At 42.5% G+C, this 26,029-nt stretch overlaps 1 protein-coding gene and 1 pseudogene across 4 annotated transcripts in view; one reads left to right on the top strand and one right to left on the bottom strand.

The window, feature by feature from the left end:
• The window catches only part of MED13L (mediator complex subunit 13L), a 442,118-nt gene that overhangs the window by 76,358 nt on the left and 339,731 nt on the right, over nucleotides 1-26,029 (top strand). The window lies entirely within an intron of this gene.
• Nucleotides 16,551-17,601, bottom strand: LOC140898698 (actin, alpha cardiac muscle 1-like; annotated as a pseudogene).

The raw sequence follows: 26,029 nt of genomic DNA, 5'->3' as shown, positions 1-26,029 counted from the left end.
CCGTATGTTTTTCCTGCAGCCTTTGTGCTCAATGCAGTTGAGATTTTGGTTGTCAGGATTTGGTAAACATCTATGTTGGCAAACGTGTTGGCAGTAATCAGAGAAAACATCAGTGTTAAAAATAAATATTACGTTGGTACACAGAATCTGGTAGTCATTTTGGTTATTTGCCAGTCTCTTCGGTGTTTCTGCTTTAGAACCAACAGATTCTGGATGATCTAGAAGACTCATTTCATTAGAACAGACCATGTGTTATTTACTGGACAGGCAGTGAAGTACAAGCTCGTCCACGGATGTGGCACAGTATGGGTAGGTAATCGGCAGTTAGCTCTACACTCGTCTCGCACTGCGTAAAGCAAAGCCTTCAGCTTGTTTGCATGCTTGAAAATGGCCCCGAATCCAATGATGCAGGATATAAGATTTCACATCTTCCATTTCTTCTGTAGTAGTAGCTGCTGACAGCACATCATTAATCAGATGTGCAGAACAGCTAATACACTGAGGCTTTGGTTTCTGATTGAGTTTAGCCATGTAGGAAGCAGAATCTGTGTTAGGTGTGGCCACATTTTTCCCAAGTTAGTTGGTACATCTCAAGCATGTCCATTATTGCTGTGTCGACAAAATGGGGTGTCAGCAGAGGGGATGAATGTCACAACAGCAGAAGACAATGCTGGTTTATTCAGTTAAAAATTAAAAAACAAAAACAAAAGGCCAATAACCGTATGGTCCAAAGCATCTGGAGACTTGTCAAAAATCAGAGAAGACACTACATTTCCATCCGTTAGCATCTAAACTGATGGAACAAAAATATCATCATTTTCTTTCAGATACTTATGAGTGAGGTTGTCTACATTAGGAAGGGTTTTTGCTGTTGTACAGTATTGTCACACAAAGTCACCAATAGGCCCCTCTGCAATTAACAGTAGTTGTGTGGCAAAACAAAGAGCACGCACAAATTCATTGACACAGTTGTGCTGTGTCCTCTTTCATTAAAGCCCTGGTGAAAGCTTCTTATATTGACTGTTTATACTGAAGCTCACTTTCTTCTTTAAGCTTCTTATGTTGTTTGTTTTCAGTGTGCTCTTTTATTCTGTTAGCGCGAGCACTGACCTTAGTTCTGCAGCACTTGTTGTGCAATGCATCTTCTTCACTCCCATCTTTACTTTTCTTTAAAATTTCTAAGCACTGATTTTCTTGTTGGCATTCAGGCATAGATTTGTGTTTTTACCTCATGTTTACCTGTTTACTTTATCTGTGGAAGATTGATTGTTTAAATTTAATGCTGCACTAAATGGACATAAAGAAGCAGCTGGGCAATGTCTCCTTGGGAGCCGATCAAAATGTGATATTAAAGTTGTTTGATTTTTCCGACCTCCATTGTGTTTGTGTTCTGTGTTTTACACTGCAGAACTGCTTTAAAGGTGCAGGACACAACAATTGTGTAAAACATTAGTTTTTTAACAAAAATAAGTACCTGAAAATAATACTGATTGGATTTATAAAAGGGTGTAAATCCATAAAATCTGAACTTCCTTAACAAAAAAAAAAAACGAATCCACAATAATTTTTTAGATAAAATTAACCATTTGCAATAGCAAGAAATACAGAAAACATATAATATAAAGCAATTGTTCATGGCTAAAAGAGAGTGAAAAAATGGATTTAAGATTGTGGTTGGTGACTCTTACCAGAACAGTTAAACAGCAAGGGAGTGTAAATTAGCTAATGCAACATTTTAATAACACTTTAAAATGAAAAAATCACACTGATTCATTTATTGAAGAAATAATGTAAGAATGTTTGATTTTTAGTCAATTTTTTATTTAAGCCATTCTGAAAAATAAAGTTATTTATTTAGTTTAGATTTTTTTCTACACTATTTATACAGAGCTAAATTAATAGATTCTCAAATGATGGAGACATTGTCATATTTTGTAGAATTGCCCTTGTTTTCAACTCTTGGGAGAAAGTGGCCATTTAGACTGCTTTAGTTTCAGTTCTCCTAATCCACGGTTGTTTCTCTTTTTTGAGGGCAATTTTGGGTCGTTCTTTGAGTAATGGTCTCTATATGGATTCCAGACATGGGGAGCACATGCATGCCATGTGCTGCAACTGTTTGTAGTAGTGTTTGTTAACCTGCACGTGCATTGGCTGCGTAGTATGTGAGAGGCTTTAAGAGGCTGTACAGGTCAATGCTGCCCTAGTTTCCTCTTATCGCCACGTGGCCAGACTTGGAACCCCTCTTTCTCCTTGTTCTTAGCCTGCTAAGAGAATCTTGTCCTTTCCTTTTGAAATTCTGTAAATAGTTTTTCTAGTTGTCTACTGGTTTTTAGTTAGCTAAATCTCCCTGGTGGACCTTTTTTCCCCGTTGAAGGACACTCCCCCCCGTCCCAGGGACTATGCCCTGGCAAGCAGCTTCAAAAACTGTGCTTCGTATCTGCGCTCCTTCTGTGTGATTAACGAGCACCAGTGCTGTCTCTGTTGTCTGTGAAGCCCACATCATTGCCTGCTGCTCCATCTGCTGCTTGTTCCCACCTGAAACTCGGGATGCTAGGGAACTTCGCCTCCACAGATACCTGACGGAGGGGGCTATGTGCCATCAGATCTGGCACCGACGTATCGGCCGGACAATGCACATCACCAACAGTCAGCGCTTCTCCGGGCCCTTCCTGAGCGGCACCAGTGGTATCAACACAACCACCGAAGCCCCACTGTGAACATAAGAAAGATGGACATGTGCGTAAGGGCGGTTCCCCAACGGGGACCAACTCTAAATGCAGCATTGCCTCCCTGAGCTGCGCCAGGTTAGGTGAGAAGTTGCGCATTGACATGGCTACTCCACCTCCTAAGAAATCTTGTACGGAGAATAAGTCCAAACACCGCCATGAGCTGCCAGTGCTGCCTCTAGCCACAGTAAGTGGGCTGCCACCTTCACCTCCGACACTGTAGACGCCTGTGATCGAGCTTATGCTGCCATACACTGGCTCTCCTCTGTGGTCTGGGTCTCCGACTGGCTTGAGGTTTCCATCTCCAGTGGATGAACTGTTCTTGCTCCAGCAGCACCCTGTTGTGCTCCGCCTCGCACTGCAAGTATCACCAGCAGCTGAACCTCTCCTGCTACAGGAGCACCCTGTTCTGCCCCATCCCTTGCCAGTGGCACTGATGGGACTGATGGCCCTTTCTCTACCGGACCCATCCTACTGAGTGGGCCTCTGAGCTTGGCCCCACATTCTCTCCTGCGCACTCCTATAGCCCAAACCCTTGGTGCTAGCCTTTTCCGTTGGCTTACGGCCCTTCCACCGAGGCATGGTTTCATTATTCCTGGGGGCCGCTGATGCTCAATGACCTGTACGCCTGGCCTGCTTGGGATCCTTACTGGAACCTCAGGAGACCTCTGCTGCCACATCACCGGCCATCCCGTGCTCGCACCACCCCTTCTGCTATCTACGACAAACTCCACATGTCACCGCACCACTGCCACTGCAGTCCTTTCTGTAGCTTAATTGTCCCGGACGATGTGCTCATCCCACCTTTCCTTTCCCCCACCCGACAACCATAGTCAGTACCAGGACCTGCTTTGCCGCATGTCTTTGGCTCTCAACCTTCCAGTGCAAGATGTTCAGGACCCACAGAACAAGTTCCTGAACTTCCTGCAACCTTTTTGGGCTTCTTGCACTGCTTTCTATATCCACGAAGCCATCTTACAACCAGCCCAAGTGGTCTGGCACACCCCGGCTTCCTGTGCCCCTACCCCGAAGCAGGCAAAATGCCTTAACTTCATGCCATCTAAGGGTATGGATTTCCTCTTTTCCCGCTGGCCCCCAACTCACTCGTGGTTCACGCGGCGACCAAATGTGCCTGACAGCAGTACTTCAAGGCCACCACTCCTAATCTGGCTGTGAAGAAATTTGACCTTCCGGGATGCGATGTTTACTCCTCCACGGGACTCCAGTTTCGCATTGCCAACTACCAGGCCATCCTGGTAAAGTATGACTTCCTCTCTTACTCCAAGTTGGCAGAGTTCCAGGCCTTTCTTCTGACAAACAGCAGGATTGTCAGGCCCTGCTGGATGAGGACAAAGTAGTTGCTATGGTTGCCCTCCAAGTCAAAGTTGACGCTGCTGACACAATGTTGTGCTCTGTGGCATCCCAAGTAGTGCTTTGCTGGCTTCAATCCTCCAGCTTTCCCAAATAGGTCCAGACCACCCTGGAGAATCTCCCCTTTGACGACCACAAATTTTTCAGCAATAAAACGGTAGAGTTCCTCCACTCTCTTAAGGACTCCTGTGCCTCTCTCCAGTCGCTCAGCATCTACATCCCAGCCCCAACCTGCAGGGATCAGTGGTGGTTCTTCTGACCCTGTCTTCACATTGCCTACCAGCCGTACCGTCAACGCTTGGGAGAGCCATCTCGCTGACATCCATGCACACAGCGACTTCGCTAATCTGTCTCTGCCACCTCCACCTTCTTGCAATGTCCATCCAAACAGTCCTTTTGACTCTTCCCCTGAGATCTGCGAACCTCACTCCACCCCCTCTGGCAGCGCCTCAGATAATTTTTGGTGGGCCATCTTGCTCTGTTTGTCTGCAATTGGGACAAAATCACTGACCTCTGGGTGCTGGACATTGTTCACCAGGGGTACCTGATAGAGTTCCTCTCATTCCCTTCTCATCGCGTGCCACTGGTCGGCCTGTGGAGTCTTTCCAATGTGATCTTCTCTGATAAGTAAGCGGACATCTTCCTCCAGAAGGGTGCGATAGAATGCAATGCCTTATTTCCTTGTGCTGAAGAACGGGGTGACTACTGTCCCATTCTGGCTCTCTGGTCCCGGAACAAATTCATATGCAAGTTCCGCTTCTGGATTGTCACACTCCCCCTCATTATCTTGTACCTTCCCCATTGAGCCTGCTCTAGATATGAAGGATGCATTTTTTTCATATCGACATCCACCCTGCTCATTGCAAGTTCCTCTGTTTCATGGTGGGACAGTCCTACTACCAGTTCTGGGTCCTCCTCCTTGGGATCGCCACTCCTCCCTGCTTCTTCATAAAGGTCTTTGTGGTCGTTGTGACCTGTATTCACTGTCTAGGCCATTCCCTATTCCCCAACTGGACGACTGGCTCCTCGTTGCACTGTCTCATGACTGCCTCATAACCACTATCCAGACCCTCCACAACTTCCTCATGAGCCTGGGGATCTGCATCAATGAGGACAAGTTGGTTCTTATCCTTATCAGCACGCTCGCCTTCAAAGGGTCATGTCTGGACTCTAGTGCAGCCTGAGCCTTTCTCTGATCAAACCTATTTGCCACCATCACCTCGCTCATCTTGCAACTATGTCATCATCTGTGTACGTGCATCCGGCAGTGTCTCTCCCTCCTTGGCCACACTGTATGCCCACCTGCATATTCGCTGCCTCAAACTGTGGTTCTAGTTGGTCTCCAGCCTCTGGTTGGACCCCCCTGGGCAACCTGGTCCTGCTCCCCACCTCCGTCCTGGCTTCCCTCATGTGGTGGTGCAACCCATCCAAGGTCCTGGCTGGCACCTCATACCGTTCTCACCATGGACGCCTCGCTCGTGGGTTGGGCTCCCATTTGAAGGGCCATACCGCTGAGGGCCTCTGGTTACCCAGGGAATTAGAAGCATATCAACATCAGGGAACTGCAGGCCGCCCGCCTTGTTTACCAGGCATTCCTTCACCTTATCAGATTTTGACACATTCAACAGCTCTCCAACAATATGACAACGTGTGTGTGTGTGTGTGTGTGTGTATATATATACATACACACGCGCGTGCACACACACACAGCCCCCCCTCTGGAATTGGTGCCTCATGCACGGAGTCACCCTCCATGCTGTGTAACTCCCGGACACCAACAACTGCTTAGCAGACACCCTCAGCCGCTTCTTCCGTGCCAACCATGAATGGGAGCTGCACAACCCTGTCCGCTGCTTGGTCGTTCACCAGTGGGGCATGCTGCATTGGGACCTCTTTGAGAGTGCCGCGAACCACAAACTTTCCCGCTTCTGCTCAAGAGGAGCCATTGGGGGGGCTCTTAGGGCGACACACTTCTTCTATCTTGGATCATAGAATCACAGAATATCAGGGTTGGAAGGGACCTCAGGAGGTCATCTAGTCCAACCCCCTGCTCAAAGCAGGACCAATCCCCAACTAAATCATCCCAGCCAGGGCTTTGTCAAGCCTGACCGTAAAGACTCCTAAGGAAGGAGATTCCACCACCTCCCTAGGTAACGCATTCCAGTGTTTCACCACCCTCGTAGTGAAAAAGTTTTTCCTAATATCCAACCTGAACCTCCCCCACTGCAATTTGAGACCATTACTCCTTGTTCTGTCATCAGCTACCACTGAGAACAGTCTAGATCCATCCTTTTTGGAACCCCCTTTCAGGTAGTTGAAAGCAGCTATCAAATCCCCCCTCATTCTTCTCTTCCACAGACTAAACAATCCCAGTTCCCTCAGCCTCTCCTCATAAGTCATGCATGACGTCCTGACAAAGAGCAGGTGTCCATCTACCAGGGCCTGCTACCAGGCAGAATGGCAATGCTTCACAGCTTGGGCACATGGCCATCACTACCCTTTGGACTCTTATCTCCATTCCTGCTCTCCTTGACCACCTTCTCTATCTTAAGCTCCCGGGCCTTGCTCATTCCTCCATCCACGTCTATCTAGCAGTGCTCAGCGCCTTCCTCCCTCCTGTAGATGGTTTCTCCGCCTTTAGTTACCTGACCACCATCCGCTTCCTTTGTGGTCTCCTCAATGCTGTCCTACAGTCTGGAAGCCTGCCCCCTTTTGGGACCTGAACCTCATCCTCTCTGCCCCCACTTCAAGCCCCTTGCGCCCTGCTTTCTTGCCCACCTCTCTATGAAGGTGAGCTACTTGGTGGCCATCACCTCGGTGAGGCGGGTTAGCGAGCTGGCAGCTATCATGGCCAACCCACCCTTTACTGTCTTCCACAAAAACAGTCTCTCTGACTCTACCCTAAATTTCTCCTCTCTGTTTTGCCTCAACCAATTTATCTACCTTCTAGTTTTCTACCCCAACTAGACATCTCTCCCAGGGCGTGAATGTTACATTCCCTCGATGTCCACCATGTGTTGACCTTCTATCTCCAATGCACATGCACCTTCCGGGCCTCGCCTAGACTCTTCCTGACCATTGTGGAGATGCACCCTCTCCTCACAGCACCTCTGTAAATGGATCTCCCATTTCACCATGGAATCCATGCGCTTCCTCATGTTTCTCCACCCCCTGGAGTCACGGACCATTCCATGTGGGCGCATGCCACCACTTCCGTCTTCCTTACAGGCGTACTGTGACAGGACATTTTGTAGAGTGGCCATGTAGTCCTCTGTCCACTATACCATCGCCCCACCAGCTGTGACAGATGCGGGTTGGCCGTACCGTCCTACAGAGTCTAACTTCCAATGAGCCCTCGTGCCCATGTCCACACTGAACACTGCTCGCTGTGCAAACCATGTCTGGAATCCATAAAGGGAGCATCACTCAAAGAAAAGGAGGTTATTTACTGTAACTGGAGGTTCTTCAAGATGTGTGGTCCCTATTTGGATTCCAGTACCCGCCCTCAGTCCTCCTGCTGCAGGCTCATTTGCTTGCCTGTAAGAGGGACTCGAAGCAGCGTTGATCTGCACAGCCTCTTAAAACCTTGGATGCACCATGCAGGTAAGACGCGCAGGTCAATGGATACTACCAGATAGTTCCGGCACATGGCACACATGTGTACCACTCTGTAATCCAGATAGGGATCACACATCTTGAAGAACCTCCAGTTACAGTAAGTAACCTTCTTTTTCATATGCTGACATTTTTGCAAAGGGTGTGGTGCAGTGTTGGTGTGCAAGTGGAAGAGCTGGAGAAATATGGATGTAATTTCTTGTGGAGTTAGAAGCCAAGCTTTCTGCAAGGTGTACAAAACGTGAAGCCTGGAGATAGAAGAGGCATAATTGTTTTATATCCATAGGCTCTCAGAGCAGCAGAGAGAGGTTAATTCCCTATCTGTTCTCTACAAGTGACACTTTGGGTCTATGAACTCAAAATCTAGGTTCATAATGTTATTCAGTAATACAATTGTATAATTTCCCTATTTTATCATTTGGTTGTAGAGGATTGCAGTAATGTTATGCAGTGTGTAACGTTTTAAAAATTTAAACAAAATATTACTCTGTAAACTTGTGTGTTAAATGATTACTAGTAATTTATTTTAAATTATTTGAGTAAAACTGTTAAGTGATATCTGGTCCATATTTGGCTTTGATCTCTTGTAATAGCAGAATTGTATTTTAAAACAATTCTTTTTGGTTTTTGTTTTCTAAAGATATGTTTGATGTAGCTAGTAGATTGTCTGTAATTATGTTTTTGTAATGAAGTTGAGTAAAAAAGGTTATCCAAATTAACAAGCATTAACTGAGTCTTCAGTTTTACCATAAATGGCCATGGAAGATGGAATGATGCCTTTTTTTTGGTGCAAAATAAAGTTTGACAGTATTCATGAAAAATGCTCGTATAGAGATTTACTATTGCCTCATAGGTTGAATGACCTTGGCTGTCCTAACATACATTATAAATTGCTAGTGCAACACAGTACAGCTATACTGAAATGATTAGCTAGAGTTTGCTTGACTGAAACTGTCTCAATGTGAAGGCCATGAATGTTCACTGTAGATTCAGATTGACAGATTGCTTTCATTGAGCTTTGGATCTTCTACCTGGAAGTCCTGAATGAATTACCGGCTACTTTCAGTAACATGTTAACAGACTAAATGGTAAAATGAAATTACGTTATTTTGATAACATTTTCACTTCCATCCCTATATGGATATATATATATATATATATATATATATAGGGATATATAGGGATATATATATAGGGATATATAGAAGAAGTTATATATTATAAATATATAAATATATATAAATTTATTTTTAAATTATATGTATTTATTTTGCTTTTGGCAGGCATCTAATTTTCTTTGACACAGGTGTCCATGTGTGCTTTTATTAGGAAATAAAATTAATCTAATTTTTAAATCTTTGGAATATAAATTATTAGTGTTTTTGCTTGTGTAGTAGCGACACATGGAATAAAATATCTGTTTTGTTTGTAAAAAGAAAAGGAGGACTTGTGGCACCTTAGAGACTAACAGATTTATTAGAGCATAAGCTTTCCTGAGCTACAGCTCACTTCATGGGATGCATTCTGTGGAAAATACAGTGGGGAGATTTATATACATAGAGAACATGAAACAGTGGGTGTTACCATACACACTGTAACCAGAGTGATCACTTAAGGTGAGCTATTACCAGCAGGAGAGCGTGGCGGGGGAGGGGGAGAAAAACTTTTGTAGTGATACTCAAGGTGGGCCATTTCCAGCAGTTGACAAGAACGTCTGGGGGGGGGGTAAGAATAAACATGGGGAAATAGTTTTACTTTGTGTAATGACACATCCACTCCCAATCTCTATTCAAGCCTAAGTTAATTGTATCCAGTTTGCAAATTAATTCCAATTCAGCAGTCTCTTGTTGGAGTCTGTTTTTGAAGTTCTTTGTTGAAGTATTGCCACTTTTAGGTCTGTAATCGAGTGGCCAGAGAGATTGAAGTGTTGTCCAACTGGTTTTTGAATGTTATAATTCTTGATGTCTGATTTGTGTCCATCTATTCTTTTACGTAGAGACTGTCCAGTTTGACCAATGTACATGGCAGAGGGGCATTGCTGGCACATGATGGCATATATCACATTGGTAGATGTGCAGGTGAACGAGCCTCTGATATTGTGGCTGATGTGATTAGGCCCTATGATGGTGTCCCCTGAATAGATATGTTGACACAGTTGGCAATGGGCTTTGTTGCAAGGACAGGTTCCTGGGTTAGTGGTTCTGTTCTGTGGTGACCTAGAATCCTATTTTCTATGCCTCTGACTCAAGGAATATTTCCAACACACCTCTGAACAACATACTAACCCACAGAGAGCTTCCTACCAAGACTACAAAAAGGATTCTGGGTGGACTCCTCCTGAAGGTCGAAACAACAGACTGGACTTCCTTCCTTAGAAGTTTCTAAGGTCAGGCTTGACAAAGCCCTGGCTGGGATGATTTAGTTGGGGATTGGTCCTGCTTTGAGCTGAGGGTTGGACTAGATGACGTCCAGAGATCCCGTCCAACTCTGATATTCTATGATTCTATGATCCCAGTCCCACTACAGGGCTCTATTGTGAAGCTCTCCTGTGTTGCTTTTTCTCTCCAAGCCTCCCTGCCTTTAAACTTTCATGTCATGTATTTTTTTTTAGAGTAGCAGCCATGTTAGTCCGTATTCGCAAAAAGAAAAGGAGGACTTGTGGCACCTTAGAGACTAACAAATTTATTTGAGCATAAGCTTTCTTGAGCTACAGCTCACTTCATCGGATGCATGTATTGTATTTCTCTGAGTTAGGCTGTAAATTTTTCAGGGAAGGGATTTTGTCTTTTAATGTAATTTGTACTTAATATATTGATATATTATGCTATGTAGGGTTGGTGTAAGCGGTCTGGTGGAGAGTCTTCCTCAGCAATGTGAAAAAGGATTAAGATACATTTTAAAAAAATCATAAGGTGGAAAGTTTAAACAAGCATCCCAAACAGACTAAAAATCTAAAACTGTGTGTTGTTGCTGTCTTTACCTTAAGGCATGCTAGTCTTCCTTTTGCCCGTTTCAGATTACTATTTTGTTAATTTTTGTTATGAAGTCTAGCGCTCTCAGTTGAGATTTGGGCTTCTTTATGTTAGACTCTCTACAGACACCTGAAAGCCTTTGCCCAGAAGAGTTTATAATCTGAATAGACAAGACATAGGATAGGAAGGGAAACTAAGGCATAGAGAAGTGAAAAACTTGTCCAAGGTCACTCAGCAGGTCAGTGACAGAGATGGGAATAGAACTCAATATTTCTGTGTCCCAGATTGTACTCTTTTCACTGGACCATAGTACTGCCTGTTAGTCATTTCTTGAGATGTTTTGTTTCTAAGAAAAAGAATTGACTGAGGTGAGCATCTTTGAAGGAAAAAAAAAGTTTTTGTCTGAAAAGCTGAATAAAATTTAAATGATCATTCATGCTTAAATCTCCCTCTCTGGAGAGATTCAGAAAATACTTTACTGGATATTTTTAATTAGCTTTTACTAAGGGCTAGGATTGGAGGGTGAGTGGGAGAGAGGCGTGGCAATTAGGAAGAAAAATTCCTTGCCTGCCTGATAATTACCACTTCTCACTTTCAAAATGAACAAGCCTTGAAATGCTGACTGTGTCAGTCTTATTTCCCTGTAATAGATGGGTGCCTGACTCCTCTCCTCTGGATGCGTCAAATATTTAATAGTATGAGAATTCTTGTCTGGTTTTGTTCTGGAATCATGGACTCGAGTAGTGAGGCATTGAGAGAGAGATCCTAAGAAAACAAGAGATACAGATAAACAGTGTTATTTTTATACTTGGCCTCATTGCCATTGGGAGATTTTCCTCTGCCTGATGTATTTTATTGATTTCTCTCTGGTTACTTCTAAGCAATCATTTTCAGGGTTGATTTTTATCCTGTAACTGAAAGATAATCCAGAGAAGCAAACTTTGATGTTGGAATGTAACGATAGCCAAATGGCAGATGTTACCAAAAACACTTGGGAGATTCCTTCTCGACAGCCTTGTGAAATTACTGTGCTATTTTCTCAATATGCTTCTTGGAAACCAAGGTTAAAGATTTCCATCAGGTATACATAATGTAAATTTTTAAAAAAAGATACTGCTCTCTATACCCTATTGAGACAGTGTTTTGGATCAAAAGGGAAAATAATTAATGCAGTCTTCAGTCTTTCACCACTACATGCAGTCACACTTCTGGTATATGGGATTTATCAGTGAATATATTTGGTTTTCCTTTCCGAATCAAAATGTTGGCAAGTCTGTGATTATAGTCTCTTTGAAAGATTTTTATTAAGTTTTCTTTTAGTAAATAAGTACAGTTAACTTTTTATTTTTACTTGTACTATATAGTGAACATAATGCACTGAACAAAAGTTGCAAATAAATTCCTGAATTTAAAAAAGGGGAAAATATAAGATCTGAAGGAGAGTTATACTACTTACAAATGAGACAATCAGACTGAAAAAATAGGGTCTTACACTGAAGTATTGTATTTAAAAGATATATTGGAAGAAATAGCTGTTTTTATTTTAGATTTTCACCTACATTTAGTTGATTTGACTTAATTAACTCATTATTAGTTGACTGAAAGCCAGAGACCTGAGTTGTTGATGCAGGAAGTAATTATGGTGGCTATTTATTATTTAGGATGGGCAGCTTTTTATAAATCTCAGTGAAACATGATGCTGCTTTAGCTGGCTAAACAATACAGTCCCTACGTGAAAGGATAAATGGACACAAATCAGATATTAGGAATGGCAGTGTACAAAAACCTGTAGGAGAACACTTCAACCTCCCTGAACACACAATAGCAGATTTAAAGGTAGCCATCCTGCAGCAAAAAAACTTCAGGACCAGACTTCAAAGAGAAACTGCTGAGCTTCAGTTCATTTGCAAATTTGACGCCATCAACTCAGGATTAAACAAAGCCAACTACAAAAGCAGTTTCTCCTCCCTTGGTGTTCACACCTCAGCTGCTAGAAGAAGGCCTCATCCTTCCTGATGGAACTAACCTCTTTATCCTTAGCCTGACTCTTGCTTGCATATTTATACCTGCCTCTGGAAATTTCCAGTACATGCATCCGACGAAGTGGGTATTCACCCACGAAAGCTTATGCTCCAGTACGTCTGTTAGCCTATAAGGTGCCACAGGACTCTTTGCCGCTTTTACAGATCCAGACTAACATGGCTACGCTTCTGATACAATACAGGAATGTAGAAGTACCTTCCAACTGATCAAGATTGCATGATTCATTATTACGTTAGTTTAGAATCTATTGTTCAGATTGCTGAGCTGTGCAGTTTTCTGCCATCATTTCTTTTTTTAATGGGATTAAGTAATTATGCCTACAGTTTCTCACTGGTAACTGATTTGATAAAAGCAGTTTGTAAACGCTAACCTTTGCTATTCTAGGAAAACAGTGCTTTGATTGTGTTGCAGTTTTCAAATATCAGTTCATATATTTAGATGGTCTGCTGAGGGAAGTGGGAATATGAAAGCAAATTATAAATACTGAGCTTAGAGCTTTCCCTTGGGAATGTATGTAGAATTTAGATTGAAGCAGAAAAAGAAATGTTGAAACAGCTACCTAGACCAGTGGCTCCCAAACTTGTTCCGCTGCTTGTGCAGGGGAAGCCCCTGGCGGGCTGGGCCGGTTTGTTTACCTGCTGTGTTTGCAGGTTCGGCCGATCATGACTCCCAGCGGCTGCGGTTTGCTGCTCCAGGCCAATGGGGGCTTCTGGAAGCAGCGCGGGCCGAGGGACATACTGGCCACCGCTTCCAGCAGCTCCCATTGGCCTGGAGCAGCGAACTGCGGCCACTGGGAGCCACGATTGGCCAAATCTGCGGATGCGGCAGATAAACAAACTGGCCCGCCAGGGGCTTTCCCCGCGCAAGTGGCGGCACAAGTTTGGGAACCACTGACCCAGACAGATTATTTTATAGCAAAATTAAGTATATATTAAGTAATGTTAAATTTACACTGATGTAATATTGGCCTTACGTCTTTTAGCATGTTAATTTAAAGGCATCAATTGAGGATTACTAAATATTGTTTTGAAGCTTAGTTACTGTGGACTTTGCAGTGCTGAATATATTTAAGCTTTTTCAAATGTTACACTATGAAGGCCTATTGATACTTTGTAACTTGGTTACTAATATTTTTGTTACAAGGCACAATTTTGTAATGTTTAAAAATGAAAGTGGGGCGCTGGAGGTTGTAACCTATTTTTTTTTATAGAAAATGTGTAGATTGTCCAATACAGGGACTATAATTTTTGCCCTTTTATCAAGGGAATCTGCTGGACTCTCAGGCTTGAAAATGCTTTGCTTTCCTGCTGTTTCCTAATATGAGGCTGGCAAGGAGTTCTTTTAATTGTTTCCTGCACTGCTCGCTGAAATTAAATGCTGTTTCTTGCTATTTAACATAGTATAATTTTGAATATGGCATCTCCTCAGTGTTGCAGCAGGCTATCCTATCATGGCAGTGTACTAAACTTTCTCACTACCTAGATGTGGATGATTCTGCATGTGGTGATAGCAGATATTTTGGTAAATATGAACTAAGTATTTGACAGGCCTGGATACATGACCCTCATAGTGTACTGCAATGTTATGAGGCCAAGATGTAATGGGTATATAAGATAAGGGCACAGTCATCTTAAGCACATACTAGAGGAGCATTTATAAGATTCACAAAAACATTTAGCATTTTACACCTCCTAAAAGCACTCTCATAGATTGCTCTGACAAATGAATTTCATGCATTTAAGAGGGCACAATTTGGTGGAACCTGTTGCTGCTGCTTTGCTGCCTAGGCATCTTTAATTTTTGGCTGACCTTTCCTGTCCTCTGCTCTTCCACCCAACCCACCTTGCAGGAGGAACCTTGTGACTCTTTTGCTTTTAACTTTTTTTCTGTAGTTTTGTGCCTATGTTGTCTTTGCTTCTGTCCTGGAAAATACCCCTGAAGCCCAAAATTGGGATTGCAAGGGCTGTGATAACCAGGTAGTGTTTGCAGAGTGGGTGGGTTTCTGGCCTTACAAAGGCCAGGGACAGGAGCCTCTGGATATACTTATTCTTGAATTCAGTGGCTCTGGCATACCATATAAATACTGTAAAGAGTTTCTGGATGCTATTCCATCATGTAAGATGGAGTAGCCACAGTGAAGACAAGAGGCCTGTACTACTGGCCCTTAGATGAGGAAGGTGAAATCTGTCTCCCCTGCATTTAATTCACTAAAAACACAGTTATGGCAGGCTTTACGCTGGTGAAGTGTCACTTATATTGATTTATCGCTGGTGGGTGGAGACCGTCTTTATTAAACATTTGTGAAGAGAACATTAAAGTATTCTGACAGTTCTTATATCTTGAAAAAATAAAGTTAACAGTTAGGAAAATACGTTGAGTACTGAATTTTTGGCAAGTACCAGAAAGCACAGAGTGTACTGGACTGTAAATATTGCAGAGTTAGCACAAATTACCTGATGTAAAAAGCATGTTTTTGTTGTAAACATTGGCTGGTTCAGCAGGTTGTTGTTTTTACAGAAGTGCACTAAACAGTACCTATTGCACTAGAGTAATATTAAATATTTGTCTTTCAATGTGTGTTGTCTCCAAAAAAAAAAAAAATTGAAGTTGTTGAATGTAGGTAACAAATGAACTGAACTGCTTTATTTCTGTGTTGAAAAGACAAACAGACCTCCTAGTTTTTATATATCCTGGTTTGGATTAGTATGTTTTTTGTTTATAACTGTTCTCTAATATTATTCCTTGAATAAAGTAAAGTGTGCTTCTGTAAATTTCTTTTGATTTGTTTTTAAATCAGCTATAATTTCTCTTCAGTTTAAATGTTAGGTTCATTTTAGCACTGGCACTCTGCTGTGTATGATATTGAAGTGTTTCAGGTGGCTGTAATCACAACAGTAATAGGAAAAGGAGCAACTTAAGTAAACATTTTCCAGAAATTTAAAGCTGCTTTAAAATTTAAACTTAAGTTTAAATATTTCCAAAATTTAAACTTGAAATTTTTTTATACAGAACACTTTTAATCCACTGAATGAGAGGATTGTATTTTTGCAATATATTGTTTTACAGTCATAATTTTGTGATTGTACTTTAATGTCTTAGATATGTGGATATATAATAATGCACACAAATATAGATATTTGTGAATAGACCCATAATATATTATGTCATAATCAGAATTTACAATGTTCTCACTATGTAATATGATTCATATATTTTTTATTTGTTTTAAACCTTGTCTGTCCCTTCCCTAGCCCTTCCTTTGTCTGTTATCTTCATTTTCTGTACTTGTCTGATGTACAATACAAACTCTTTTGGGGCATTTTTTTTTTTTTGAGTGCCTCTTTTTATCTTGTAGCATGCCATGCTAAATTATGACACTATACACATAACATCTGATCTAATATGTGCTTTTATATATACATGTGTGATGAGTAACCATATTTCTGTAATGCATTTTGGTTAATTTAGTGTTAGGGTGATCTGAGCTCTCTATGTGATATATAAATGTATGGAATACCACATTACATTAATATGATGTAAATGCTGATGCCTATCGGTTGAAAAGGAAAGTATAATTGTTATTCTTAATGAATATATATATATATAATGAATATTATAAATGTCTTGTAATTAAAAAAAATCAGAAAATACACAGCCTCTGTTAATTTTGCGTTTTGCATGAAAATCTATTTTTTGGGGAAAAGTAGCTTGTAATAAGTATAGGCTTTATGTCTTTATATAATATTACACAATTAAAAGCATTTGTGGACTATATATGATCCAGCTTCATCATATTCTTGTTTGCAGAACCATGTCTGGTGGAAAGTAAATAAGGAAGCCGGAGCATTAAAGTTCTGGTGGAGCAGTAGTTTTAATTTTCATTTTGCTGGGATATATAGCAGTAATCTTTTTTCATTTTGTCCACTATGTCAAGATACACGGTAGTTCCTCTAGAAAGGACATTAAGACAGACCTGTATGCCAATAATGTCAATATCTCATTTCATTATGCTGTTGTAGGTTGTTTCGTGAATTCAGTCAGATTTCATCTCATACCAGTAAAAGAGAGCTGGAAGAATTTCGGGGGGAGGGAGAATGCTCATTACCAGTAAAGTCCATCTGATGACATGTAACTCTTTCTGAGGGAAGATGAAGTGGCAGCTGTAGCCATTTTGTTCTCAAAGTCCTATGCCATGTAGCATAGCTTTTCCTTGATATCATGGACACTTTCTCTTTCAGCTCTAGTGACAAAGGAGTCACTATGTTTAGTGAGAATCTTCATAGATAGGCACATTGGGACAGTTTTTAAAGATATTTAGGCACCTAAAGAAGCAGATAAACATCTAGTGGGATTTTCAAAAATGCAATTTTGAAAATACCGCTATGTGTCTAAATACCTTAAAATCTGGCCAGTTATAACACCATCTCGTGAATCCAATACAGTACAAGTAATACAGCCTGAAGCATACAAAGTACTGCTTGAATTGCAACATAGAAAGCTGGGAGTTTAAAAGTTTCAAACATTAATTGTGTCATGGTCTCCCTTTTCATGGTCTGCCTTGGAATTCTGAGGAGAGTCAGCTAACAAAGGGGGCTATTCCTCAGATGCGACATGAAGCTCATTGTAGAAAGTGTGATACTGTTTTTCCCCCATGTCATCCCAGTGTATAAAAATGCCATCTTCAATAGGGTATTATAAAGTGAGAGTACCTGTTTTTGGTCTGGGCTTCATCACTTACATAGGAATCCTTATGCCCTATACCAACCAGGATACCATAGTCATTTGGGAGTTCTACAGTAGATGGGGATACTGCCCTTGGAGCATCATCACCAGCAAAGCTTGCATTCACAAGGCCCGGAACCATTATTGCAGCCTAGAGAAGCAGTTTATCTTCACACATGGTAGCTATTTCTTCTTTTAGACTTAGAAAGAGATGGCTGCTTAGATATGTGAGAGGTGGCTGCTACTTCTCTTGGGTGTTTAGTTTAGTGAATTATTGTACTTGTTGTCCTCTCCCTTCTTCGAGTGCTTGCTCATGTCCATTCCATTGTAAGTGTGTGTGCTCTCCACATGCACCAGTGCTGGAAGTTTTTCCCTCAGTGATATCCATAGGGGGCAGGCTCTGGCGCCCTCTGGAGTGGCGTGCATATGCACCGGTGTAAGGGGCACCACTGCCTCCCCCCTCCCTCAGTTCCTTCTTACTGTGAGTGGCCGTGCTGGAACGTCTCCTTGCCTTGGCAAGCTTTCCTATCTCAACTGTGCCTAGTTGCGAATTTGTTGTATATAGTTGTTAAAAGTTGTATAGTTAATAGTTCCCTTAGTGTAAAGTTTGAATTAGTTAGTCCCGTACGGGACTTAGCCTAGGGCAGGACATGCTCCCGTCCCTGGGCTTCAAGTTTTGTGACTGCTGCAAAAAAACTATGCCAGTCAGTGATCCCCAGAGAAGCTGCCTGAACTGTTTAGGAGAAATCCATGTGAGTGACAAGTGTCACATTTTCAAGAGCTTCAGGCTGTGGACCCAAAAGTAGCGGGACACTTGTCTTTGAGTGCTCCTTATGGAGTCTGCCCTTGCACCGGTCTCGGAGCTGATGAGATTGGATTCTGCTCCAAGCACTGTGGCCTTGGTATGAAGTGCGCCGCCTGCACTGACCTCCATCCCCGATACTGGCTATAAAGCAAAGAAAGGCCGAGAGAAGACATTCTCCTACGTCCCGTAAAGGGATAGAGAGAGTCAGACGAGAGCAAAGATCTGCACGGGGCAGCTCTTCCCCTCTGGACAGTGGCCAGGCTTCAGCTCCCATTGAGCTGTCGAGTCCACTTCCAGACCCGCCTGCCATCCCAGGAAACGGCAGAGGCAGTCTGCACCTGGAGGTGCCATCCACGCCGGAGGCCTTTTAGGCCACTACGGACTTACTGTTCCTTCCCGTGAAGCACATGCTGGCCAGTGAGGTGCCCCATTTGAGGGGTAAACTTGCCCTGGGACCCTTCCAGCAGTCTTCATCAATGTGGCACTACTGCCCGCTGCAGAGGATGCCCCGCCAGCACTTGCCTGAACAGTGGCACCAGCCCCTGGATATAGGTTGGCTTATCTGCCAGAGTTCCCGGCATCGGTCCCCAGACTCTAGGCAGCATTCCTCAGGGTTCCGCTGTCGATTTCCGGTGGTCTGGCGCAGACTTGCAGAGGCGAGGCACCAGAGCCCTGATGCTGGGAGCATCTGAGTCGGTCTCCCGGTCCTTGGCATCGTTCCGGAGGAGTGAGACGCCCGTCACTGGTCTCCGGATCATGGATATGGATCACCACAGGCATGCTGACGGTCTCCAAGACGTCAATCCTCTTGCTCTCGTTCCCGGTCTACAGAGCAGCACTGCTCTCTTAATGTGGGGTGTCGATTGCCGGGGTACCCTCACTGATCCGCCGAATGCCGCCGCCGGTCATCGGAGTTGTGGCATTGAGAGCCATTTTCCCAGTACTGGTCCCCAATGGAGGTCTGCGGAGACAGCCGATAGGAATGTGGTAGACAAGCGGCCTCGGAACCATCCTGGTCCCTCAGACAAGTCTCTCCCTCCTTGGGCTCTGGCAGCAAGGAGGAAGGCCTGCTCGCAAGCCCAGGCAACTCACCAGGGACATCAGCTTTCCCCTCTGGGCCACCAGTGGCTGCATGGCCCCATCCTCGCCTCTCTCCACCTCACAGCTTGGATGCTGCATGGTTGAATCCAGAGGAACAAGCCTGCTCTAGTCAGGTACAGCAGGCTCTCTTGGAGAGCAGGAAGCCTTCCACCAGAGCAACTTATCTGGCAAAGTGGAAGCGTTTCTCCTGCTGGGCAGCGGAGCGGAGTATCTCCCTGACCCAGTCGTCTCTAGTCCTTTTTGGATAACCTGCTTCACTTAAAGCAGCAGGCCCTCACCTTCTGTTCGACCATGATGGCGGCCTATATCAGCCTTCCACCTTTGCAGTTAGGGTAGATAGGTGTTCTCTCATGACGATTAGGTTCCTGAAAGGCTTTGAAAAACTCTTTCCGTCAGTCCGGGACCTGGTCCCCCCATGGGACCTCAACCTGGCCCTCTCCAGGCTCACGGGCTCGCGCTTTGAGCTTTTTGGGTTCTTGTTCCTGTAACTGTCTTTTTTTTTCACCAAAGCTTGAGAAAGTTGAGTAAATCTCCATCAATTTATTATTTTTTCCAATACTTGGTGCTGTAGGCCAGTGATACTCAATTAGACCTACCTGCGGGTCAATTTGAGAATTTTATGACCAGGCCATTTGTGCAGAAGGCTGACAAATTTTTTAAAAAAACTTCAGCTGCCAATAAAGAAAGACCTTGCTTGCAATATAAGTGTTAGTGGTTCTATCTTTTAACAAAGTTTATAAATATTATTACCTGTGTTTTTGGCAATCCTGGCAAACTTTGTGAAGCGTGGTTTGTAGGAGGTCAGGGCAAGGGGTATTCACTGGTGAAAATGCTCATCTGTTAGGCGATTGTGGTGTTGTTTTTTTTATAATGTTCATGATATAAAATCCAGATTCACAGAGAGATGTGGATCCGAACATCATTAAAAGATCGATGGCTAGATTCTGGATATTCTGAAACTGGTCAACGTATTGAGTCCAGAAATCACAAATTCCCACTTCTCTGAATTTTGCCTTCAAGACATCTAAGCTCTGGAGCCTTACAGTTTCTAATTGAAAGGCACCTTCATCAATTGAATAAAGAATGTTCTTTGCTTCAGAAGGGCAAGGTCCATTGACTGAGACAACAAACAGATCATGATCAAATAAAAGCAAATTCTCTGGAATTTTAAAATTCTCAAATCACACTTAAAATTTTCAGTCAGATTGTTTAGGAATTCTTGTATTGTCTTAATCAAAGTTTCATATGTAGCAGCAACACAATGTGGGAAAGTATAACCTCTTTCCTGTTAAGTCTGTCTGAAGGATTTAAAGATTTCACTGAAAGGCACACGCTTTTTCAAACAGATCCCTGACACTGCTTGCCCGGCCTTGGAACTGCAATCTGAGGAAATTCAAGCGACCAGTAATATTGCACAGAAAAGCTACCTGTAACAAAGAGGGGACACCATTATTACATTCCAGGATCTCTCAAGCCTTGTTGGTCTTGTGGTTTGAAAGAAATTCTCTTGTTTCTTTTTGAAGCGCACAAAACCTCTTTAACACATGCCGGCTACTTAACCAGTGACGTTGTGCTGGGCTAAACTTGGATTTAAACTTGGAGAGTGGTCAGTTTGGATGAGCTATTGCCAGCAGGAGAGTGAGTTTGTGTGTGTGTGTATGTTCCCGGGGGGCGGGGGGAGAAAGCCTGGATCTGTGCTGGAAATGACCCACCTTGATTACCATGCACATTGTAGGGAGAGTGGTCACTTTGGATGAGCTATTACCAGCAGGAGAGTGAGTTTGTGTGTGTATGGGGGTGGGGGGGAGTGAGAACCTGGATTTATGCTGGAAATGGCCCACCTTGATTATCATGCACATTGTAGGGAGAGTGGTCACTTTGGATAAGCTATTACCAGCAGAAAGAAAAGGAGTACTTGTGGCACCTTAGAGACTAACCAATTTATTTGAGCATAAGCTTTCGTGAGCTACAGCTCACTTCATCGGATGCATACCGTGGAAACTGCAGCAGACTTTATATACACACAGAGAATATGAAACAACAGAACGCCACTAGCCGTCACCTTCAGCCCCCAACTAAAACCCCTCCAACGCATTATTAAGGATCTACAACCTATCCTAAAGGATGACCCAGCACTCTCACAAATCTTGGGAGACAGGCCAGTCCTTGCCTACAGACAGCCCCGCAACCTGAAGCAAATACTCACCAGCAACCACATACCACACAACAGAACCACTAACCCAGGAACTTATCCTTGCAACAAAGCCCGTTGCCAACTGTGTCCACATATCTATTCAGGGGACACCATCACAGGGCCTAATAACATCAGCCACACTATCAAATAACATCAGCCACACTATCAGAGGCTCATTCACCTGCACATCCACCAATGTGATATATGCCATCATGTGCCAGCAATGCCCCTCTGCCATGTACATTGGTCAAACTGGACAGTCTCTATGTAAAAGAATAAATGGACACAAATCAGATGTCAAGAATTATAACATTCATAAACCAGTCGGAGAACACTTCAATCTCTCTGGTCACGCAATCACAGACATGAAGGTCGCTATCTTAAAACAAAAAAACTTCAAATCCAGACTCCAGCGAGAAACTGCTGAATTGGAATTCATTTGCAAATTGGATACTATTAATTTAGGCTTAAATAGAGACTGGGAGTGGCTAAGTCATTATGCAAGGTAGCCTGTTTCCTCTTGTTTTTTCCTACCCCCTCCCCCTCAGATGTTCTGGTTTAACTTGGATTTAAACTTGGAGAGTGGTCAGTTTGGATGAGCTATTACCAGCAGGAGAGTGAGTTTGTGTGTGTATGGGGGGGATGTGAGAAAACCTGGATTTGTGCAGGAAATAGCCCAACTTGATTGTCATGCACATTGTGTAAAGAGTTGTCACTTTGGATGGGCTATCACCAGCAGGAGAGTGAATTTGTGTGTGGGGGGGTGGAGGGTGAGAAAACCTGGATTTGTGCTGGAAATGGCCCACCTGATGATCACTTTAGATAAGCTATTACCAGCAGGACAGTGGGGTGGGAGGAGGTATTGTTTCATATTCTCTGTGTGTATATAAAGTCTGCTGCAGTTTCCACGGTATGCATCCGATGAAGTGAGCTGTAGCTCACGAAAGCTCATGCTCAAATAAATTGGTTAGTCTCTAAGGTGCCACAAGTACTCCTTTTCTTTTTGCGAATACAGACTAACACGGCTGTTACTCTGAAACCTATTACCAGCAGGAGATTGAGTTTGTGTGTGTGGTTTTTGGAGGGGGGTGAGAGGGTGAGAGAACCTGGATTTGTGCAGGAAATGGCCCACTTTGATTATCATACCCACTGTGAAGAGAGTGGTCACTTTTTGGATGGGCTATTAGCAGCAGGAGAGTGAGTTTGTGTGGGGGGCGGGGCGGAGGGTGAGAAAACCTGGATTTGTGCTGGAAATGTCCCAACTTAATGATCACTTTAGATAAGCTATTACCAGCAGGAGAGTGAGTTTATGTGTGTATCGGGATGGGGGGGGGGTGAGAAAACCTGGATTTGTGCTGGAAATGGCCCAACTTGATGATCACTTTAGATAAGCTATTACCAGCAGGACAGTGGGGTGGGAGGGGGTATTGTTTCATGGTCTCTGTGTGTATATAATGTCTACTGCAGTTTCCACGGTATGCATCCGATGAAGTGAGCTGTAGCTCACGAAAGCTCATGCTCAAATAAATTGGTTAGTCTCTAAGGTGCCACAAGTACTCCTTTTCTATATTCAGCTATAACGTCTTGTTGAAGAGTTATAAAAAGACGATAAAAGCTAGAAATTGAGCATATGTAGTTCGCTAATCTCATCACAATACCCACTGGTTTTTTTTTTAAAGTCCCCAGACAACTTACTACACAGGACAGTCTGGTGAATGATGCAATGAAGTGTATTTAATGAAGGGTGTCTCGCTGCTCTGAAGGGACCTCTGTCTGTAACATGAAAGTTTACTTTAAGCAGATCTATACAATTTTTTTCAAAAAAGGCTTTTATCTTTTCAAAAATGATCTCTCCTGTGGTATAGGTTTCTAATGGTATTTAGTACAAAAATTCTTCCCTGAAAATTTCACCATCATAAAATCTAACAAACAGTGTTATTGGGCGGCCTCCCTTAAATCACTTGATTCATCCACTGCAAGAGAGACACATTTGGCATTTTTAAAATCAGAAGGCAGTGCTGACAAACGATCCTCGTAAATTACCTCCAGTCTTCGCACTGCTGTGAAATCGGACAAAGAGGAACTTGCTTCACACTGTTCACAGTGTCATCTTTGTTTTTATTTTTTGCAAAAAGTTCTTCCAGCATTTCCAGCGTGCACTCCTTCACAAGCTCAGCATCCAGGAAAGCCATTTTCTTTTTAACTAGTACCAACATTATCCAAAGAGAAGCAGCTATTGCTTTTTCCTGTACAGTTGCTATTATTAGAATGATATTTGAAGTGTGATATCAAGACGTTGGATTTTCAGTTTTGTCACATCTTGCAACGCTGTCAGGAGGATAGGCCGCATTGAAGTTACTGTGCTTTGATTCAAAGTGGAGTCTCATGTTGATGACCTTAGGGATGGATGCGGTGGTTAGGTATATTAAACACAAAGGTTTTCCTTTTAAATGAGGTGGCATAATAAAAAGAAAATCTGCTGTCCAATTTGGGTTAAAAGCTCAGTTTTCGCTGTTGACTTTGGAATGTTTACTCCCACTCACTTTCATTTGGTTCCATTTCCAAAAAATTTGGCTGAGTCCTAGCTGAATTGTAGCCCATGCTATTGCAGGAACTTATGATCTAGTAAGCTTAATTTGTGCTGTGGCTTACCAGGGCTGAGCCCCAGAACCTCTTTCATTACAAATTAAGCACTGCCAGTAAGTTACTTAATAAGGAAGTCATAGGCAAATGATAGGCAGTGCATCACTGTTTGTGAATTTAATTATAAATATTTTTTAAAATTGAGCTGGTGGGCCACACATGAAGTCTTGCTGGGCCACATTTGGCCCGCAGGCCTCCTATTGAGTATATCTGCTCTAGGCTCTTCCTAATTCATGCAAATAGATTCTTGGTTGTTTCTGTTCCCTTTCTAACCTTTAAAGGCAAGCTCAATTTCAGTACAATGAAGTCAGTCAGATCTGTATATAGAGTGAATGATGGTGACAGATTTTCCTGTAAGACAGCTGAGGAAGAGGAACATGTAATATCCATGCCCATTATCATGTGTGAGTAAAATTAACACACATTCGCTTTCTGAAGCAAGCATTAATCTTGTAATGCCCATCTGTGGCATCAATTTTTTTTTTTTTTGGTGGGTGAAGGAAATTAATTAATTTTTTTAACAGCAGCCCTTCAATGATCAAACAGTTTTTCTCCTTTCCTCTCCAAATGAGAGCCAATGGTTTTGGTTAGTGTTTTAAAATAAATGTTTCCTTTTAGTAAGTATGCATGCATTTATTTAAGTATTTGAAAGATTGTGCAAGTTTTAACATACTAAGTAAACACTGTGTGATGCTAGAAGAAATGAGGTAATAGTTGTACTTTAATTATGATAAAACATTACTTTGCAGTTCATTCTAGTGGTTTAAGAGCGACACCCTGCACAGTTATGCAGGAAACTGAAGTTCTGTGTCTGTCACCAGTCCTTGCTCCCTGGGTTGGGATGCTGTGAAGGTAGAATGCTCTGAAAACAGAGGGGATGAGAGTAGAGAAGGAAGCTCCTTGTGGATCTTACCAGTTTTTTTTTTTTTTTTTAGCAGAGAAAAATGTAAACTCTTCAGCCCTTCCACAGATCTTCTTTTCTTATGGCTTGATTTCTCTTGCATACTTATTTTCTTCAGCATGTGATATACTTATAAATGAACTTGCACTCTCCTTTGGAAAATGTTTAAAACAAGAAATACTTTGAGATGTTAATTGTGTGTTAAGTCTAATTATTTCCTTTTTAAATGAACTTCGACTACACAATCTAGGATTCTGCTCAGGATAAAAAATAAAAACCTCTCTGGAGCATTGAACAATGTTAGGGGCATCTGGGGATGTGGATATACTGTGAACATGACAACTTTTTTTTTTTTTTGCGCAGGTATTGCAAACTCATTTTGGAGTGTTTTATTTTTTTAAGCACATATTGTGACAACTGCTGTCTGGGCAGTCTATGAATCAGTGCATTTTTGCACAGAATTGGTTTTTAACTGGGTCCTCGCTATAAGAGCACATTGAAACGAGAAACAGACTAATTTTTTGTTGTTGTAGACATAAGAACTTATTGGCAGCAGTTTATGCTATAGTTATTATTGAAGCTGGATCATTGGTATTTTTAAGTTTTAGAACTTTGTACCCAGTAGTGTTGCTGACGTCAGTAAGGAGTCTTAAAGCTGTATGATTTAAATTCCTTAATTCTTTGTCAGTTTTTTATTGACTTTGATATACTGAGTAAAAAATGAAATGTTACATTTTGGTTACCTTTTAAACACAAATTTTGATTATATTTGTTGTTATAGCTTACATGAAAACGCTTAAATAAATAAAAGAAATAACAGGTAGTATGAAAGGGTTTGGAAGCAAAAGCGCATAAGGTAGTTTCGTGCTCGGGAAAACATTCTGAGAGCCAAACAGTAGGAAATATGCAAAATGTGGATATTTTTGCTACAGAATA

Source organism: Lepidochelys kempii, chromosome 15 (genome assembly GCF_965140285.1).
Source record: "Lepidochelys kempii isolate rLepKem1 chromosome 15, rLepKem1.hap1, whole genome shotgun sequence".
NCBI classification, from domain to species: domain Eukaryota; kingdom Metazoa; phylum Chordata; order Testudines; family Cheloniidae; genus Lepidochelys; species Lepidochelys kempii.
The sequence above is the reverse complement of the archived record's forward strand: the minus strand, read 5'-3'. Positions and strand labels throughout refer to the sequence as shown.